The 20,223-nt window shown below is 37.6% G+C and overlaps 1 pseudogene across 1 annotated transcript in view; it reads left to right on the plus strand.

The window, feature by feature from the left end:
- Positions 1-19,301, plus strand: part of LOC147003502 (sulfotransferase 2A1-like) — a 34,550-nt pseudogene extending 15,249 nt beyond the window's left edge. Inside the window, exons 4-6 of the transcript XR_015048013.1 lie at positions 11,099-11,193; positions 13,703-13,880; positions 19,085-19,301. The product of XR_015048013.1 is annotated as a sulfotransferase 2A1-like (transcript). The remainder of the gene's footprint in view (positions 1-11,098; positions 11,194-13,702; positions 13,881-19,084) is intronic.
- The last annotated feature ends 922 nt before the right edge of the window (positions 19,302-20,223 follow it).

Consider the following 20,223-nt stretch of genomic DNA (forward strand, 5'->3'; position numbering starts at 1 on the left):
GTAAAGGAAGAGATGCACAAGAACATACAAAAAACCTACAGAACTCGAAATAGACTGGACCAGAAAAGAAATATCTCCCTTACATCACATAATAATCAAAACAGCAAATGTACTAAACAAGGAATTTTAAAAGCATTAATGAAAAAAGGTCAAGAAACATATAAAGCAGGCCTATCAGAATTACACCACACTTCTCACCAAAGACTATGAAAGCTAGAAAATCCTGGACAGATGTCATACAGACCATAAGAAAACACAAATGCCATAGACAGAGAAAACAAGATATTCCATGACAAAATCAAAATTAAACAGTATCTTTCCACAAATCAAGCCCTACAAATAATAACAGAAAACACCAGTACAAGGAGTGAAACTACACCCTAAAAGAAGCAAGAAAGTAATCTTTTAACAAACCTACACAAACATAATTCCACCTCTAACAACAAAAACAACACGAAGTAACAATCACTTTTCCCTGGTATCTTTTAATTTGAAAATTAGTATTACTAACATATCCTAATCTATTGAAATTCAAAAATATAAAAAAATTAGGAATTAGTAAGATGCAATCCAGTAGTCTCTCTAGTTTGGTATTTGGAAAAATAGGTCCAAAATTATGCAATCCATATAAACTTTATTCGTGTTTGTACACTTCCGTATCTTTCCCTGGGCTTCTCCTACCTCAACCTCTCTCTTACTAGGGTTGTTTATTTGTTGGTTTTTTCTATACTATGATTTTCAGAACAGGTTACATATTTCAAAATTATTTATGTGGCCAAAAGAAATATAGACAACTAATTTGAAAGATGGCTTATAAGAGAACAGCAAAGATTGAGACTAAATGCTTTGCTTGGATACATATATTTATTGTATCTATTTTTAAGAAAAGAACTGTATAAGTTATTCTTAATCTGAGATGTATGCTTTTTAAAATCATCAAAGCAAAGGAAACAGAATCATAACCACACCTAATATCTGTGCCACCCTCCAAGCAGAACCATTCTACATTGAAACTGTTCATGTTTGATTTCATCGATAAACCATCTTAATATCACACCATTTCTTAAATGAGTGTAACCTGATCCTTGTGGGCTGAGAATGAAGACAATCAGTCAAGTCAAATAACTTTGACCATAGCAGGAAATCTGTATCGAAAAATCATGCCTACAATTCGTTCCTTGGCACAACTGAATTTTCAACTCTTAGCTTGGCTAATATGGAGGTATAACCTTTGGTTATGTGAGGAATATTGAAGTACAGCCTTATTACAAAGACCTCCAATGTCCAAAAATTTTTCTTATTGTGGGTTTGCACCTCAGTAAGAGCAAAGATTGTAAACTCTACTAAAAACAAAACAAACAAAAAGACTTTTTCTATTTATGTTCATTAAGAAAACCTAGTAGTGATGTATTATTTTTTAAATTTTTTATGATAAGTTTTCTTTATTTAAATTTCCAATGTTATCCCCTTTCCTAGTTTCCCCACTGAAAATCCCCTATCCCCTCACCCTGCCTGCACAATATCCTACCAACTTTCATTCCTAGTCCTGGAATTCCCCTATGCTGGGGCATAGAGCCTCCACAGGACCAAGGTCCTCTCCTCCCATTGATGACTGAATAGGCCATCCTGTGCTATATATACATCTAGAGCCACAAGTTCCACCATGTGTTTTCGTTGATTGGGGGTTTCGTTCCAAGGAGCTCTGGGGGGTAGTGGTTAGTTCATATTGATGTTGCTTCTATGAGGCTGCAGGCCCCTTCAGCTCCTTGGATACATTCTCTAGCTCTTTCATTGCAGACTTTGTGCTCCATCCAATGGATGGCTGTGAGCATCCACTTCTGAATTTGCCAGACTCTAGCAGAGCCTCACAGGAGACAGCTATATCAGGCTCCTGTCAGCCAGCTCTTGTTGGTATCTGCCTCGTGTCTGGGTTTGGTGGTTGTTAATGTGATGGATCCCCGAGTTGAACAGTCTCTGGATGGTCTTTCCTTCAGGCTCTACTCTGAACTTTGTCTCTGTAACTCCTTCCATGGGTATTTGGATCCCCTTCAGAAAAGGATTATGAAATTCTGAGCTAATATTCTCTTCTCAGTGAGTGCATATCATGTGTGTTCTTTTGTGATTGGTTTACCTCAAGATGATATCCTACAGATCTATCCATTTGTCTAGGAATTTCATGAAGTCAATTGTTTTTAATAGCTTCGTAGTACTCCATTCTGTGACTGTACCACACTTTCTGTATCCATTCCTCTGTTGAGGGACATTAAGGGTCTCTTCAGCTTCTGGCTATTATAAATAATGCTGCTATGAACATAGTGGAGCCTGTGTCCTTACTACATGTTGGAGCATCTTCTTGATATATGCTCAGGAGTGGTATTGCAGGATCTTCAGGTATTGCTAAGTCGAATTTTCTGAGGAACTGCCAAACTGATTTAGCTCCCATCTTTTAATAGGGTTGCTTAGTTTTCTGGTGTTCAACTTCTTGTATTCTTTATATTTATTGGATATTATCCCCCCTTTCAGCTTTAGGATTGGTAAAGATCTTTTCCTGCTCTGTTGGTTGCTTTTTGTCTTATTTACAGTGTCCTGTGCATTTTATGAGGTCCTATTTCTCTATTCTTGACAAACCATTGGTGTTCTGTTCAGAAATCTCTTCCCTGTGCCCATATCTTCGAGGCTCTTCACCACTTCCTCTATAAATTTCAGTGTCTCTGGTTTTATGTGGAGTTCTTTGATCCACTTAGACTTGAGCCTGATATATCTGTTTCCTGAGAGGCTCTGCCAATGCCTGACAAATACAGAGGCAGATGCTTGGACAGAACACTGGGTTCCCAATGGAGGAATTAGATCAAAGACTGAAGTAGCTAAAGGGATTTAAAATCCCACAGGAAGAACATCAATATCTACCAACCAGACCCCAGAGTTCCCAGGGCCTAAACCATCAACCAAAGTGTACACATGGAGGGACTCATAGCTCCAGCCACATATGTAGTAGAGGATGTCCTTGTTGGGCATTAATGGGAGGAGAAACCCTTTGCTCTGTGAAGACTCAATGCCCCAGTGTTCAAAGTCACTGTGGGGTGGCAGCGGTCGGTGTGTGGGAGAACACCTTTATAGAAGCAGGGTGAGAGGGGATGGTATAAGGGGATTTCTGGGGATGGGGATGATACCAGGAAAGGGGATGACTTTTGAAATGTAAGTAAAGAAAATATCTAATAAAAAGGAAGACAAAAGAAAATATCCCAGAATAAATATATCACCGTTTGCTTGCTTGAAAGAGATGTCCCCTATAAATTTCAGGCATTTGAATATGTGATCCCGAAGTGGTGAATATTTTGTGAGTATTATGAACTGTGAACTTGCTTGAGGAAATATGTCACTGGAGTGAGATTTAAAGTTTCAAAACTGGCACCTTTTTGAGTGATCTCTCTCCCTCCTGCTTATGGATTCACTTGTGAGATCTAAATTGCTGCTTGAATACTCTGTCTACTTGGATGGTGTCATACTTCCAGCCATAGTAATGATGATATACCTTTGTCTCTCTAGATCCATAAACCCCAAACAAAACATTCCTTCTATAACGTGCCCTGTTCATTGTGTTTTATCACAGCAGTAGAAAAGAAATTAATACAAGAAAGAGGTGATATATCCTCTACAGTGAAATTTTCAACAGGGTGAAGCAGACACTAAAAGGTAGAAAATAGAAAATCTCCTGTTCTAAAACTAGGAGAGTTAATGTTACAAAAAATTGCCATCGCTCCAAAACAATGTACTGATCCAACACAATCCCAATCAAAATTTCAATGTCATTATCCACAGAATTAAAAAAAAAATGAATTCGTGCAGAATGGTAAGATGTTCATTCTTACATGGTATATTGCACATCCACTTCTCATGCTTAGATATTATTGCAGAAGAGATGGTGGAATGAATGTAGGAGCTGAAGATAAAGAGAGAAGTGCTATAAAATACTGGCTTGTGAACATGGCAGACTAAATGCAGCAAGTAAAATCATTTGAAGCTGCTTGCAATGGGTCTGTACAAGACTGGCATTCATCAATAATTAATCATAGGTTGGGGAGGAGACTCATGGAACATCACTAATCCCTGCTGAAGTGCCAGATACTGAAGGATTCTGGGTCATAGGAAGCCACTGTCTTCAGTTTTATACCAATTGAGATCCTTAATAGGTTTCAATGGGTAGTTCAACTCTACAGTTTCACAGAAAATCCTATTCATGGTTATACTAATGAGTCATGAATAAAGAGATATGAGTGTTTTAAAAGAGAACTATAGGGAATAGAGGTTAATAAAGACAGAGGGAGTTTAGAGAAGGTGAATGCTATCAATATTAGAATGTAATTTATACATGTATGAAATTTCCAAATAAAAAACAAAATCAGTAATAAATTCATATGAAAGCAAATAAAAAAATCATTCTGATAATCAAATTGATCTTCAAAAACAGTACCTTATTTCCAGTTATACTACAGAGATATTAAAGAGAGCATTCGACTGTTACAAAAACAGACATAGAGATTAATGGAGTAGAAAAACAAGACAATATGTTAACACAACTGATGGTTCTTTTTGTTTGGCAAAATTAAAAAAATATACATTTAAGAAAGACAATTTCTTCAGTAAATTGGTAACTAGATTGCTATATGTAGAAGAGTGAGTCTATATCTTCTTTTTTATTTTTATTTTTATTAGATATTTTCTTCATTTACATTTCAAATGCTATCCCCTTTCCTACTTTACTCTAAAAGTCCCTTATACCCTCCCCCCTCCCTGCTCCCCAACCCACCCACTCCTGCTTCCTGGCCCTGGCATTCCCCTGTACTGGGGCATATAATCCCTCATCCCTCAAACATATAAACAGTGACACACATAGACAGACCGACAGACACAGAAGGACAGACACAGCCTGACAGACACACACCAATATCAAGTGGATCAAGAACCTCAACAGAAGACTCAAATCTATGAAACTGCTAAAGGAAAAAGTCGTATATCGTTTCAGGTAAGGACTTGCTAAATAGGATTCATCCCACTCAGACAACAAGGCAAATAATGGACAAGTAGGACCTTGCTCAAAGAAAAGGCTTCTATAAACCAATGTAACTCATTTTTCATGTAAAGATGCAGGCTACAGAATGGATGAAAACTTTTCCAATCTACATGTTCACGGTCTGTGGTTGTCTAGAGTCTAAAAGATTTTTAAAAATTCAAAATCAAGAAAAAAAAAACTGGAGCAAAATCTGTATCATGGAACCTAATAGTGCAACCAAAACAAGAAAAACAAATTCCTCATCTCCAATTTTTAAACCATTCAACATTATTAGCCATCCTGGAAATGCAAATAAAAACTACTTTGTGAGCTTATCTTACTCCAGTCAGAATGATATTTTCAAAAGAAAGAATATTTATGAAGCCTTGGGAAAATAAAAGAAAGCATAAATATAAAGTGATGAGAAAGAATTTGTTGCAGGTAATTTGCAAAAGTGTTGAAAGAGAATGCATAGCTAATTATTGTTTTCGTTCTAAGTCTACTAATACAGTTTTGGTTTTGGTGTTGGATAGTGAATTGAGGTGATGTTGAAATTGTAATATTTCATGTGAAGGTTCAATTATTCTTGTATGTCAATTCTTTTTTTATTAGATATTTTCTTTATTTACATTTCAAAATGTTATTCCCTTTCATAGTTTCCCCTCTGTAGCTTCCCTATCCCCTTCAACCTCCACTACTCCCCAACCAACTCACTCCTATTCCAGGTCTTGGCATTCCCCTATACTGGGGCATAGACCCTTCACAGGAACAAGGGCCTGCCTCTCCTCCCATTGATGACTAATTAGGGTATCCTCTGTTACATATATATCTAGAGCCTCAAGTTCTACCATGTGTTTTCTTTGATAGGGGGTTTAGTTCCAAGGAGTTTTTGGGGGTACTGGTTAGTTCATATTGATGATCCTCTTATGGGGCTTCAAACCCCTTAAGCTCCCTGGGTACTTTCTCTAGTTCCTTCATTAGGGACATTCGGCTCCATCCAATGGATGATTGTGAGCATCCACTTCTGTATTTGCCAGGAACTAGATAAGTCCCTCAGGAGACAGCTATATCAGGCTCCTGACAGCAAGCTCTTGTTGGCATCTACCACAGTGTCTGGGTTTGATGGTTGTTCATAGGATGGATCTGCAAGTGAGGCAGTCTCTAGATTGTCATTCCTTCAGGCTCTGCTCTGAACTTTGCCTCTACAACTCTTTCCATGGTTATGTTGTTCCCCTTCTAAGAAGGATTCTAAACTTATGGGTATTATCCACTTATCAGTGAGTGCATATCATGTGTGTTCCTTTGAGATTGGGTTACCTCACTTGGTATGACAACCTCCATATCAATCCATTTATCTAAGAACTTCATAAACTCATTGCTTTAATAGCTGCATAGCACTCCATTCTGAAAATGTACCACGTTTTCTGTATCCATTTCTCTGGTTGAAGTTTTTTTTATAATAAACTTAAAATGCTTAAAAATTTTATAAGATTTGTTTTTAAATCTGGGTCTAGCTTTTCAGATGTGTTTGGGTGCTCTGGACTGGGCAAGGTGGGAGTGCTGGGTTCTAATGATGGTGAGTGATCTTGGTTTCTGTTAGTAAGATTCTTACGTTTACCTTTCGCCATCTGGTAATCTCTGGAGTTAGTTGTTATAGTTGTCTCGGGTTAGAGATTATTCCCCTCATGATTTTTAGCCTCTATCAGCAGACCTGGGAGACTAGCTCTTGTCTGAGTTTCAATGGTCTGCAGGCAAGCTCTCCTCTTACAAGGAAGGTGCACAGATATCTGGTGTTTGGACCTGTCTCCTGGCCGAGGATGAAGGCCCAAAACAGGACCTGTGTCAGAAGCTGTGTTGCTTCAGCCTGTCACAGAAGCTGTTAGCTTCTGTAGTCCACACTCTCACCTGCACAGACTAGTCTCAGAGGGATCCAGGAACCAAGATGGCTCCCCCAGGTGCTCCTGCAAAGCCCTCCCTGGCAGGGCGGACACCTATCCTCTGGCAGGGAAGGTGCCTGGGTGTCTGGAGCCTGAAAAGGGGGCTGCCTCAGAAGCTCTGTGGCTCCTGCCTATACCAGAAACTGTTAGCTTCTGTAGTCCACACTCTCACCTGTGCAGACTACTTTTAGCGAGTTCCGGAGCCAAGATATCTCCCACTGATGCTCAGGCAAAGCCCTCCCGAGTCAGGCGGACACCTATCCTCTCTTTTTCTGAGATATATGGCTTAACAGATCTCTCAGTGATTTCAATGTACTTTCTTTGTTTACACAGTCATGATCAAGAAGAGAATAAATATATAGGTCATGGCCTTTTGGCCTTCATTTGGATTTTTCCTCCATCTATACTTCTCAGGATCCCACTAAGTAAGGAATGATGCTGCTCACAATATACATTATCCTTCTATATCTTCAATTAATAATCAGGACAATGTTTACATACATACACACATGCCAATTGTATCGACATGATTCCTAATTAGGACTGTCTTCCGGGTATTTATAGATTGTGTCCAGTTTCCTATTTCTTTTTTCCTTTAATGATATTTTCTTTATTATTATCTGGGATGTATGTGTGCATAGTGTCTGTGTGGATACACATATCACAGAACATCAGTGATGATCTGTGGGCAACTTTGTGGAGTCATTTATTTCCTTCTGATTTACTCAGGTTACAGAAAATGAGAAGTGATCATAAGGCTTATATGATAAACATTTTATACATTGAGCCATAAAACAATTGCTTCATTCCCTTTTAAAAATCTATTCATTTCATTTACAATTTTGAATTTTTGCTAATTTCTACTTTTTTGTTCAGTAAAGTTGCTCATGTCTTTCTTTTAAAAATGATACCATTAGGAGCTGGACAAAAGGCTCAGTGATCTATAGCACTTTCTGCTTTTTTAGAGGAGTAGAGTCTGGTTCCCCACACTCACACCCTGAGTAGGTGATGATTTTCTATAACTCCATATTCAGAGTAACTGAAATCCTCTTCTCTCTTTTGCAAATAAAAACATACATACAGGCAATCTCACAAACATAACATAGGCATATATGGAAATAAAAAATAAAATAAATCGTATAAATGATTTCTTTTACTTCAACTTTCTAGGGCTTACTATATTCGCTGAATCTCCGTGTATACAGCTGTAAAATGAGGTATTCTTTTCATTGATCTTCCTTCTCAAGGGTTACAAGACTAATGTTCTTTGAGTTAACTCAGTATCTCTGTGCTCTTTGTATAAAAGTTTTTAAATATATCTTTTGACTCTTTGATAATCGCATAAATTGTATTTTTATCACATTCATTCCCTTTCCTGATTCCTCCCTTATACTGCTGCTTCTAATCCCATAAGCATCCAACTTTGTATATTATCTTTTTAAGATTTAGTTTTATTTTATGTCTAGGTGTCTTTTATCTGCATGTATGTATGTGAACCATAATGAGAGCATTACCCACGATGGCCAGGGGTATAAATTATCTTCTAGAACTGAAGTTACAGAAGATAGTGAGTTACCATGTTGGTACTGGGAACTGAACCAACATCTTATGTGGGAGCAGCAAGTGTTCTAAAATCCTGAGCCATCTCTCCAGTCCTGTTGCTTTTTAAAACAATCCATTGCAATTAATTCTGCCTATACATTTTTGGGTGTATGAATATTCACTGTAGTTAGATAAACACTCATAAATAAACTGACTCTCTTCAGGAAGCCATCAGTCACTAGTAGTTCCTCATAGTTGGCACATCATGACCAACCTCTTGCTCCATGCAGGAACTCAGTCTCTCTTGAGCTTACACAGGTCTTGCACATACTGTCATAACTAGTGAGTTAATGTGTCCAACTGCCATGAAGTGTTCATAAAACACTGTTTTAGTCAAGTCATCCACCACCTCTGCCTCTATAATATGTTACATCCACATCCAATATGATACCTAAACATTGGAGCAAAAGGTTTAATATAGAATCCAAATTACTGCTCACCACTCCAAAGTCTCATATTGTCTGCACCAATAGGAGCTGTGGGTCTGTGACTTAATCTCTGTTTACTACATGGATACACTTTTCTGATAGTGGATAAGAGATGAACTAAACTATCATGAAAATTCATCATGAGGTGGTTTCTGAAGAAGATTTAAAAACTCATTCTTGGAATAAATATGTCTTAGATATTGGAACTGGTGTCCTTCAAAAGTAAAGTGAATTGGCATCATATATTGGCTTCTTCATCCTGAATTATCTGCTTTTAGAATTTTATTTAGACAAGCATTAGATTTTCCTATGTCCTTTGTTTGTGCTTGATTTAGTTTTCAATTTTTTTGTGATTTTTACATAATATTTCTATTCTTCCAAAGATAAAAAAATGAATATGTTATATCATATTCTGCCAGGTTTGCCAGTATGTATTCTAACACATTATACATCACATAATATGTCCATAGTGGAACTTAATTTTTTTCTAAACAATACAACCCCCTAATGCTAATTTGTGATGTTCATATGTGCATGGATGTGGGGCCGTCCATGTGGGTACTAGAACCATAACAGTGGTCCTATATGGAAAGGGTGTGGAAGTCTTTCTCATCTAGCAGTCATCAACTGCAAATAGATCCTCAGTGAGGAGTACAGATTCAGGACACCCTCTCCCATGCATCCTGGAATATTAACCAGCTTTATGTTATGCAGTTTTTCTTTAGGCAACCATTGGTGATATGAGCACATTTGCATAACAGCTAATTTATGTTCAAAGGACAATATTTACAGAGCATTCCAAATTTCAAAGCATTCCACCACATTCTCTAGCTTTTACTTTCTACTTCCTGTTCCATGGTATTTCCTGAGCCTTGGGTAAGGAATGATATATCAATGACTGAACACTCACAATTATGCTGCACATTTTGATCACTTCTGAGTCTACATTAACCAGAGATAGTTGCAAAATTAATCTCTAACAAAGATATAGAACAGCACAAATCCACAGGTATAAATACAAATATTTAGACTGTAGTTTGACAATATGACCATTTAGTAAATTGACAGTCGGAATCCTAGTTTGGAACTATGACATCATCAACCATGGGTTCATAACCAGGATTATAGTACCAGGCATGAATTCCATCTCAAGGATCAAGCCTCAAATCCAATCAGACATCATTTAAGTAACCCCATAACAATTGTGTCATTATTGCACTACTGGACACCTCTGACCTTGCACATCTATATTGCAGCATGTGAGTTCAACTCAGGAAAAGAGCACTATGTAGAACATCAGAAACTGAAAATTGAAAATTGAGAAATGGAAAGGATACCCCTATATACTCCCAAAGGGAATTGTAGACATAGGAATGCTGCGTTGAGATATTCTGTTGAAATTCCTGTCTCTTGTCTTCCCCACTTGGCAGTGCCTTATATAGTTCTCTTATATACTCTAAAACCTCACAAACATATTCTCTATCTCTCTCTCCCTCTCTCTCTCCATCTCTTACACACACACACACACACACACACACACACACACTCACTCAAAGGAGCCTGATCCCCTTAACTAACTTTGTTGAGATGATTATTAATGATGTCATATAGCTTTGATTCATACATCTATTAGATTTCTTCCATGTAGGTTGCTGTACTGATGGAAATCTTTCTTTCCAACACCATATAAAATACTGTTCTCCCATCTCTGTTATCAAATCGTTGTGTTTTCTTCATACAACTCACCAGTAGGCAGGAACTTACAGAAATCACCTCTAGATTTCTGTATTGTTGTGATAGATTTCCCCCAGCACACACCTCTGTCCTTGCACCTTGACAGTAGAATATCTCCTCTTGGCATCAATGGTAAAGCTGTGTGGTAATGAGTTTGATAATGAACTTGATTTTATCAGTTCTCTATATCTGTGTTAACCTCAAACATCATGTTTAATGCTATAAATACAGACTAGTTAGATTTTTCATAGTGAAGCTTTCTGCTGTTGCTTTCAGAAAATGAAGAAAGTCAAGCAGACACTGTGTTATTACTTTGTAATTGAGACTTTACTTCTCCCTGTACACAGTCATATATGGATCATGGTTTGAGCATGTCCGTGGCTGGCTGTCCATGTGAGAATGGGACAACTTCTTGGTACTATACTATGAAGACATGAAAAAGGTGACGTTACAGTTACCACTCAGTTAAGTACAAGAACCTATTACAACAACAACAACAATAAAAAAGATGAAAATTAGGCATGGGATCTAGAAAGGCAGAGAGAAAGCCAAAGATCTGCTCTCAACCTACCTGCTCCCCTCTAGGAATGGAGAAAAATATTTATTAATAAAAAGAAAAAGTGCAACCAGACAAAAACTGAAAGATGCAATTATTCAAAATTAAATTAGACCTTGGAGTGTTTATCTCTGAGGAAGCAGAAGGGAGGAACCTGGGAGGGAACGTGTATGGGGGAACTGGGACGGAGAGGTGAACCTGATACAGTATTGGGTGAAGGAAAAGGACTGAAACTCTGATGTCCAGCAGAAAGAATGGAAACAGGCATCCTCTGAAAATAGGAGGTTGGGGGGACCCTCCAGAATGCACCAGAGACCTGGGAAGTTAAAGACTCTCAGGACTCAAAGGGAGAGAACTTAGATGAATTTCCATGCATTTGGGAGCAGGATGTTATAGACCCTACCTCCACCTTCTGCAGGAAGACAGGGCATCAAATGAAGGAGAGTGGGCCCATCCCACAGTCATAAGTTTAACCCATAATTTTTCCTGTCTGAAAGAATGACAAGGTTGGAAATGGAGAGGAACCTGAGGAAAAGAAGGTCCAGCAAAAGACCCAAAGTGGGGTCCAGTTCAAGGGGAGGTCAGAAGGTCTGACACTATTTCTGAGTCTATGGATAGCTTACAAAAAGGGACCTATGATGAATGCCCTCTGAAAAACCCAGCAAGCAGATGAAAGAATCAGAGGCAAATGTTTGCAACCACCCAATGGACAGAAGCAGCTAACACTTGTTTTTGAATTAGAGTACGTTGAAAGGAGAAGGGTGATCCTTTAGGAGGACAAAGAGTCACGATTAATCTGGACCCCTGAGATCTTTCAAACAGTGGACCACCAGACAGCATACACCAGCTGATATGAGGCCCTCAACACATATACAATAGAAAATTTCTGGGTCACTGTTCATTCAAAGATGATGCATCTAACCCTTGGGAGAAAGAAGGACACAGGGAGATTAGACGTCAGCTGGGTTTGGGAGGACACCCCCATAGAGATACCATGGTGGGGAGGATGTATGCAATGTGGAACAGTCATAGGGTGGATCAGGATATAAGGGAAAAAATATAGAGTGTACAAAATAAATAAACTTAAATAATTAAAAAAGTTTCATCATACTCTTTTTCCCATATGTAGAATCTTTTACTTAATCATCATTAAGTTCAGTTTTCCCAAGAAAGGATCACTACCCAGCTGTCTGCTACACACTACTGCATATTCCAATAAGTCTTCTATCTGACCATTAACACATTCTTTTCAGTTATTATCATGATTGTTTACATTTGTATGAAATATTAAGCAGTACTCTGATAAATATGTAAAAAAAAAAAAAAGTTTTAAACCAATAAAACCTCATGTCCCCAGGGGGAGGGCTAGGACTGAAAGCACAATTTTTGTTGTTCTAAGATTTTACCTTGTAAAGAACAAAAAAACAAAAAAAAAGAAAAATAAAAGTAAAAAAAAAAAAGATTTTACCTTGTAATGATTATATCAGAAGATTAAATTAATTGTGGTAGTACACTGACATCATTGCAACGGTTAAAGATCTGAGACAGAAAAATTGGGAATGTGATGACCACCTGAGCCACCACCTGAGATGCTTACTCAAAACAAAATCTCTCAGAAGTACCCTCAAGTAATAAATATTGAGAACATTTGCATGAAACTGTCATAAAATCTGGATTGTTCTCAGTTAGCCTAAGCAAACAGTATTATCTGGCTCTAACATTAATATCTGCTGAGGATTTTGTGCACATGTCTTCATTTGCCTTGATCATTGTTTAGCAGCATTTCTATAAGTTTCTTTAAATGTCCCAGGGCAGGATAGTTATGGTTGTACATACTTTCAGTTCCAGAACTTGGAAGGAAAAAGCCAGATAGATGGATTTCTGATCTGTGTGAGCTTGACATATACTAATCGCCACAGCAACTTCCAACACACAAGAAAAACTCCATAGTGAGGCCCTGTATTAAGAAAAAAAAAAACTCAGTATAATGAGTGAGTGCATCAGCACACACGTGTGACCTTAGCACTATGGAGAGGGACAAGGAAGGTCTGAAATTCAAGGTCATGATCCTCTAAAAAGCAAGTTTAAATTTAACCTTGGTTCTATGAGAATCTCTCTCTTACATTTTCTCCTCCCTAAAAAGAATCCCCAGCCTCTGTCTTTTAGACACCATAGATGAGCCACATTGCAAGCACACTCAATATATAAATGTTGAGTGTGATTCCTTCCTCCCTTTGTTCCATTTCTTTTATTGCCTAATTCCTATTCATGCTCTCTCATTTGATGATGCCCTTTCACAACACTTTGATCATCCCCATACACAGATCCCATTTTTTAAACTTTTCTCTCAGTGCTCTGTGTTTATTGCCCTCATTTCAGTTTGTTCTTCTTTTAGGATACAAAGGGAACCATAAAGAAGATCTGTGACTTCCTAGGAAAAAAATTAGGGCCAGATGAGCTGGATCTCGTCCTCAAGTACAGCTCTTTCCAAGCCATGAAAGAAAACAACATGTCCAATTTTAGTCTCGTTAAGGAAGATCAGATTACTAATGGCTTGAAGCTCATGAGAAAAGGTAAAGAGATCATCTAGCTTCAGAATATGTCAGAACATGTGAAGGGGTTGTTGTGGCAATAAAGCTCTAAGTAGTTGGTAATGTACTGAAAGTCACTGCTCATCACCGATAGCTTCTCACAGACACAACAGGTAATGGTTTTATGGAGAAGATATGGGCTTCAAATAATCTGCAAAGCTGATTTATTCTGGGATATGAACTTGGGATTGGAGGTGGTCATGTCCAATAACTTCAATGAAAAAAATGGGAAAGAGGTCAGTGTTCTATGAGGCATTTTGTCAAGTTCCCTGTATCATATTCCTCATCTCTAAAATATAAAATAAAAAAGTGTAATGCATTAGACCAAAGATATATCTAAGATGATAACCATAAGACAACAAAAATTACCTTAACAGCTGGAAAAGATGTTGACCAGGTCAAGATTGCTGTCCAGTGGACGCCAAGTCCAATAGTTCTAAAAAAATTTTCTAGTGTTAAATTCTGATGTTATTTGCCAACCTATTTAGATTACATAGGTTCATGACCCCTCTCTTCTTTGGAATTATCTCTCCTGGAAGGGGAATTTCAATCCTCTTTATTTATGTGCCAACTCTTTCTATGCTGGGAACAGATTGTTTGTGTGTGTGGTTTCATAGCTGTACAGTTCTGGATTGACTTTGCCAGAATGAATCAGATCTTGTGCCTCACCCAGACCTAATTAGATAATGATAGGTGAGATGGAACTGAGAGTAGAAGAAAGAAGGTGTCAGTCATTAGATATTTAACACTAAATAAAAACATGGGTATAAATGAATGAAGTAAAAATTATGAGTTTAATTTCCTTTATCCATACTTAAAATGTTTCAGACTTTACCTTCCATCGACTGCTTTGGAGTGTAAGAATGGAAACTAAAAATATAGGGATATCAGGAGTTTTTGTAGAAAAAAGGAAGTCTAAGTAGTTACCAGATTGTATTTAATCTAGTACTCATACTATCCAAATAATACGAAATTTTGACTGAGATTTAAACATAAAGATATGTCACCACTCACTAAAAGAAAATGGAAATCTATACACTAAAGATCAAGGCATGTAGAAGAATAAACTGTTCTTGCCAGCTTCCCTCAGACTCGTGCACTCCAGACTCTGTGGAGACATATTTCTCTGCACTAGAAATGAATGTCTCACCAAAGCAAAGTGTTCTGTTTCTTGATTTCCTATAATGAATGAGAATTTGGCAGAGTTAAAACATTGTAAGAAAATAAAAGTCTGTTATTACATAGCTAAAGGAATGAAGTAGCTCTTTTAACAGCAAAGGAATAAGGAAACTAACAAGCAAAAGCTTTAGCAGAGACAAATCAGAGCAGATGGAATGGAATTTAAGACAAAATTCCATGAAGATAACTGTTGTTTCTGCTTTTCCAGGAAGATTCTTTTAGGATGAGACCACACTTGGATTTAATCTCTTCTGAATAGAAATACTATTTGTCATGCAGCACAGATGATAACAGGAACACATACATACATACATACATACATACATACATACATACACACTAATTATAATATAGTTCTGCCAAAATACTTGATAAGACCTCATTAATCTTTTGAAATTTAATTATCAAAGTGATTATATGTAGCATATGATTTTTTTGCATTTGAAGACAGCTTTTATTTTGGGGGATTATTTTTTCTTATACTAGTGTGACACCAATATCCTTTAAGCCAGGGAATTCTGAAAACCAGGTCACTGATGGGGGACACCAAATACATTACCCACTTGCTTCACTAATTCATTATAGACAATGATGAATTGGATATGTCTGGAAATAACTTTGAAAGTAAAATGTATATAAAGATAATATTTGTCTTCTCAATTCCTCTATCACATTGGTGCCAGTTTTGAATCATCAAACTATGAGCAAATCAAAGATAATGCTAATTCACTAGACCTATTTTTCCATATCCTTTAATTGTTCTCATCTCAAGACACAAGAAATTATCTTTTATTGCCTCTGCAGAGCTACTTTGTAAGCTTTATCCCAGAGACTCAATCATTCAAGTTGTTGAGATGCATCTGGTTTTAATCTCCAAGCAATGATTTTCCTCGTGCAATTGTAGTCATTATAATTCAATATTTAGGCTCTGCAGGAAATGCACACTAGAGAGATATTTAGCCCCTGTTTGGTTGACAAGACTTTGTAAAGACAATGCCACAATCAAGACATGTATAGGATACATATTCTGGCAACACTCAAAATTCCCTGTACCCATTGCTTCAGAGTATATGTTTAATGGACACAGTAGTTGGGCCATTGATCATTTTCACTGGTATCTTCAGAAGACATTAATCAGAGTCAAAAAGGGAAGATGACCCAAGGACAGAGGAAGAAACCTGCCATCTTCAGGCCAAAAAGAAAATCCTACAACGGTTTGGACAATACTCTGATGTGAGATCTGCAGCCTCCAGAACTATAAGGAAGTTCTTTTTCAATAAGAGTTAAGCCACCACATGTTAGGGTTATCCTGCCATCTAACACACAAAAGATTGGGGAGATTTTTAGAAATAAGGAAAGAAAATAAAATTACAATAAGGTGGACAGAATTTGCACATAGGTGAACTTACAACTCCATGTGTGTACCTCCAAAAATGTGGTTTCTCAGATGGACTGATTTATTCCATTGGGAATCCATATTGAATTTGTTGAGATGCTTGTAGTCTAGTATCTATCTGGTTTGGCTTATCAGGATCCAGGCATGCTGTCAAAAACAAGAAAACGTATTCTAATAAAGAAAAGAAAGAACCTGAGAGCACAATGGATATTAATAGATACCATCTCATTAGATGACATTTTACATTCATATCAATTATAGTATATTATTTTCATATGCTGTATCAAGGATTTACATTTTTATGAATTCTTTATATTTTCTTTAATATAGACCTCTGGTGAATTAAAATTAACTTATGTGATGATACAGAAAGAAAGTATGTGATAAAGAAAAGAATGGCTTCTATTGTCATTCTTTTTGGATTCAAATACACACCAATCACTGTCATAATGATAACATCTCAAAGACTAATGTTTCCTCATCAGCAAAATAGGAGCACTGACTATACCTTTCTCAGGTATTCATGAATTTATTTGAAAATCCCACACTGAGTATATCCTATATGTTTGGCACTCTTTGTAAAATGAACCATTTAGTAATTTCAGAATCACTTTCTTTTCAAATATATTAGATGCATATTCTGTGTGTATATTCAAAGCATAAATGCATGGTACATATAACAGTGTCACAGCTAGGAAATAAAGCAATGATGGGGCCTGCTAGATTGTAAATGGAGTTAAGATGGGAAGAGAAGGTTACAGTATCATTAATAAAGAGACAAAGACCAAGATGTAATTATATGAAAAATATTAGCCCTCTAGAGTGAAGGAAGATACAACACAGCGTGAGCAGTTGATTGATATCTAAGTTTCAAACTAAAGACATTCTGGAATGGAGTGGTGAAAAACAATATATGTTCATAAGACACAGTGCTACATAGAACAGGGGCTTAAATTATACAGATCTTCATGTATCACCAAACACCATGGATGAGTGAAACAGAGTCCTTCAATGCCCTCAGCTGGGAGGGACTGGGTCCACTGTAAAAGGTGAGAAAATCAAGGCACCTGAAATGCTGCTCATAACTGTGTGTATTTGCAGCACTCATGTGACCACACACACACATAAGTAGAAACTACTTTAAGATATTGGTTAAAAGTTGCTTTAAAATCATTTACTTCTATAAGTAAATACTATGAAGTAGACAGAACACTTGAAGTCTGTTTGGATCATTGAGATGATAAAACCTGCTGAGTAGGATAGCATGATAGGAACAGGTTTGATGGGAAGCAGGAATAATCTGTGTATATATAAAATGATCAAGCCATTGTTGCTGCTGTTAGATTGTCTAGCATATTGGTGAGAGAGGAAAAGGTAGGACATAATTTAGACAGAGGGTGAAGTTTGCATATATGATTTCAGGACTGAAGAAATTTTCGGTAGGGCATGGTGGCACACGCCTTTACTCCCAGCCAGCACTGGGAAGGCAGAGGCAGGCAGATTTCTGAGCTCCAGGCCAGCCTGGTCTACAAAGTGAGTTACAGGACAGCCAGAGAAACCCTGTTTCAGGGAGGGAGAGAGAGAGAGAGAGAGAGAGAGAGAGAGAGAGAGAGAGAGAGAGAGAGAGAGAGAGAGAGAGAGAGAGAGAGAGAGAGAGAGAGAGAGAGAAATTTACTACAGGAAATGATAGTTTGATTTATTAATGCCAAGGACAGGGCTCAGTTGGCCCCCCTCAATCCATGGGAATCAAGGTTCCAACAGGTGAGCATGGAGTCTGGGAGAATTCACTGACAGACACAGAGAGGAGAGAGTGTGCTGAATCTGAATGTATTGTCACAAATCGAACACCACTCTTATATAATACAGAAAGAAAGGAGTAGGGTGTCACAGCAGGCAAAGTATGTTGAAGTACATGGCACAAAACAGAGAAATGACTTCAAAAGACTTACAGGAACCAGGTAATATTTAGAGTAAAGATAGAACAGCCCTGTCTAGAGTCAGCTAATGATAGGTAAGGATTTCACAACATAGTCACAATTTGTCCTTCTTCTTTGAGCCTTGTGAAAGCTAGCACCAGGGCTTTCTGCTCTAGCAGACCTTCTCATGAATAATGCAAAACCACAACACTCCTATTTCCTAGGCATTGGTAAATTCTTGCATATGAGTGTAACTTGGATGTTAAGTATCTGTAGGGAATCTCCATTTGTCAGAAGAATTCACCAACTTGCTTCTTATATGCAATGTAGTCTGCTATACCTGGCTGTAATGAAGATTCTAAATATACTTTGCTAAGCTTACCCTGAGACTTCTAAATCTTATCCGGTAAAACACCGTAAGAAAACATGCAAGACCCTCCACAACATTGCAGAGAGAAATCTGGGGCATTCTAGCTATGGGAATGCCAAGGTTCCAGGAGGCTCTTTCCTTGAAACTGTGCCTCAGGTCTGCTTCCAGATTTCTAAACCTGTAATATGAGTCACTACTGGAGTGGTTGTAGCATATTAACTGTGTGATCATTATCAAACAGAAGGTAAAAGCATATGATGGGAAGAGCTAGTTTAGTGTTACAACAATTATTAATCCACCTATATATCTTATTCACATTTTACAGGCACAACTGGGGACTGGAAGAATCACTTCATAGTAGCCCAAGCTGAAGCCTTTGATAAAGTTTTCCAGGAGAAAATGGCTGGATTCCCACCAGGGATGTTCCCATGGGAATAAGTTTTCAAAACTTCTAGATAATATATGAAAATTGATGTTTATGTTCCTGTTGTTCTATATCTTGAATGCCTGGATGTGGTCATAGAATAAATCCTGTTGTGGAATTGTGAGAGTGAATTTTTAAAACCTTGTGTTACTAATACTAGTAGTAGCAACAGTAGTGGTGGTAGTGCTGGTGTGTATACCTTTCTGTTTGTAGTACCTACAGAGGCCAGAAGAGTGCCTTGGTTCCGAGGGACCTGCAGTTGAATGTAGCTGTAAACTTCCTTCTTTGGGTCCTAGGAACTCATCTCAGGTCCTCTACCTAAGCCAAACAGTACTACTAATATCTCTCCATCTTTGAGAGTCATCTCTTCAGCCTAGAACCATGGAATCTTGAGTCATCATATATTTGCTACTATTATTATTGTCTTGTTGTGTATTATCAGCAAATTCCAATTCACTTTATAGAATTCCAGCTTTAAAACATTTTATTTTCATTTAAATAGGTCATTTATATGTAGTTTTATTGAATGAGATTGGACATGAAAATTTTTCTAAGTGTGACACTATGGAAATTGCACAAGAATTACTCAGTATTTGTGCATTTATCATACTTTGCATGAATACCAGCTTCATTATTTGCAAGGAAATATATATATTCTTAACGTTTTCATTTGTTTATTTATTCTATTTACATCCTTCTTGCAGCCACCTCGCTACTCTCCTCCCAGCTGCACACTTACAACTTCCTCATTCTGTCCCCTCTCCTCAAGGAAGGGGGTTCCCTTGCATTCACCCACTCAGGGACAAACCCACCCTGGTGCATCAAATCGCATAGAACTAAGTACATCCTCTCCCACTGAGGCCAGACAGGGCAGCCCAACTGTGGGAAAGGGATACAAAAGGAGGCAACAGAGTCTTAGTCAGAGACAGCCCACCCCCGGTTCAATTAGTCTTCATGAGACACACATGAAGACTAAGATGTATACTTGTTACATATGTACAGGCAGCCTAAATCCAACCAGTGCATACTCTTTTGTTGGT

This window comes from Mus caroli, unplaced genomic scaffold, assembly GCF_978045245.1.
Source record: "Mus caroli unplaced genomic scaffold, Mus_caroli_1 scaffold_8, whole genome shotgun sequence".
NCBI lineage: Eukaryota > Metazoa > Chordata > Mammalia > Rodentia > Muridae > Mus > Mus caroli.